Genomic DNA, 2,172 nt, shown 5'->3' with positions numbered 1-2,172 from the left:
GTGTGTGTGTGTGTGTGTGTGTGTGTGTGTGTGTGTTACAGATTAGGAGGAAGTAGAAAGAGATGGGGTGTGTGGAGGATTTGAGTTGGAACATGGCACGGTAGATCTCATTATCCCATCCATTCTACATCCTGACTGGCTGATAGCTTATTTATCTTATGTTACTAAGACATGACACGGCCATGTGACTTCATCATAATTGTTGCTATTTTCAAAATCATTGTCCAATGATTAATTTTATTTTTTTGTTTGGATTTGTTGACATGGATAGTGGGGTAACCTTGCATCTCCACGTTGGTGCCTCTTTACTTGCTTGGAGATCATTGAAGACTAAGACACATTTTAGATTATATGCATTAGGAGTGCCAAGCTTTGAGCAGGGTTTCTAAAGCCAAATAGCAACAGCCCTGGCGAGCACTTTCCACAAGCATCTGACTACAAGGCTAAACATACTAAAAACATAGTGTCCACACAGTGTGGGCATGAGGACTTGAAGCCTTTCCACTGAGATGAAGAACTCAGTGGCGTAGGTCGGGGAAGGAGGAATGTCTGAGCAAGCCAATGAGATCCCATCAATGCCTTTTCAAAGTAAGACAAGTCTTACTTCTAGCGCATGCAATCCCATCTCTGGCCCTTTAGTTTTAATTGTGATGATACTCCTCTCAATGTAGGATTTTTATTAACTTTTTTCAACCAGCTTTATTCCTTGAGTATTTTTGGTCTGCACACCAATTATTCTTCTCCTTCATGCTGAGTAGTAGAAAGAATCTCATCACACCGTGCCACAGCCGATTCTGTCGAGCCGAGGATTAAACAGATGTGCAAACGGTGCAGAACCCCAGGTCTGTGCTGTAAAAACTGATCAATCCCACCCCTGCCCATCCTACCCCCCTCTCTGTCACTTCTTTTAGCGCTTTCTGTTAACAAAAGGAGAAAATCATTGCTCAGCAAACGACTTAGAAATCTTTTAGTTGTATCCCTGTTTTCCTGTTCGGTGAGTTCGTAGTAAGCTATGAAATCAAGTATTTTTGTTATTGAGTGATGTTATTAAAAGTAACCATGGGTGACATTTTAAAAAGGGAAAACGAATAAATGCCTGCTGGTTGCCTCTGTGCATGACCTCTTAACCAGGGAGATCATATTTTTTTTGTTTCCCCCCCCCCTCGCCAAATGCTGCTTGATGTCATTAAATTCCTCATTAAATAAAAGTTTCTCGTTTAATCCCACCTGCTGTGTACAGACGCACCGTGTTGGGGTTTTCCTTGTCAAGCTTAATGAAATCTTACTAATTAAGCAATACACTCTGATAATTTCCCTTTGAGATGAACTTTGCTTTTTCCTCATGCTTCTGAGTTATTTTGTAATGGCATTAACAGTATTACTGTGCTCTCTTCACATATTTTAGGAAAGCTTGTCTTTTACTTAAAAAAATTGAAAGATTGTGCCTTTTATTTTCTTATGCCATTTACATGTGTTAATATTTCCCATGGTTAACACCTGTGCTGGTAAAGACCCTTTATGTACATAACAAGTAAATAAAAATGTTTACTTCTTTAAGTTTGCCCTCTGGTTCTGTCATCGTGTTAACAGATGGTTGGGTGTGACGCGTGTTGGCTGCGGCTCGACATTAACAGTTGTGTATGTAGAGCGCAGGACAGTTGCGCTTTTTTTTTTTTTTTAACAGTTCCAGTTTCGATTCTCCCCGTGCCCAGGAGAAAGGAAGCAATTAATGAATTTTAATGAAGTGCTAATAAAAGACAGTCAGCTGACCCGCAGATGGGGGAATGGAAAACTTTTCAAGGGCAATGTTTCTGGTGGTCATGCTCTGTGTTTGTTCCGCACTTTGCAAACCAGGTACTGAGCGGTATAAATCAGCAGGTCCACCAATATTTCTACTTTGTATGTGCTATTATGACTTCTGTAACAAGGTCTCTGCCAACAGTGTTGTGAGAAATGAGTGCCCTGCTGTCTCTGATGACCCTTTCTGCTGCTGGGGGACAGTACTGCTGCTGATGCGCTTGGCTAAATGCACTAAAATGATTCCTGCCACTGACTAGGACAGGTTAATGGGACTTTAATGATGCTAATAACTTAGCTTGAGCCTACAGACGGTTGCTCGTGTTAGTTTTGTTTATGCAAATCATTACTGCTCTTAACATAGTATCAGGTTTA

Source organism: Haplochromis burtoni, unplaced genomic scaffold (genome assembly GCF_018398535.1).
Source record: "Haplochromis burtoni strain Fernald_Lab_line unplaced genomic scaffold, NCSU_Asbu1 Contig_118, whole genome shotgun sequence".
Taxonomy (NCBI): domain Eukaryota; kingdom Metazoa; phylum Chordata; class Actinopteri; order Cichliformes; family Cichlidae; genus Haplochromis; species Haplochromis burtoni.
The sequence above is the reverse complement of the archived record's forward strand: the minus strand, read 5'-3'. Positions refer to the sequence as shown.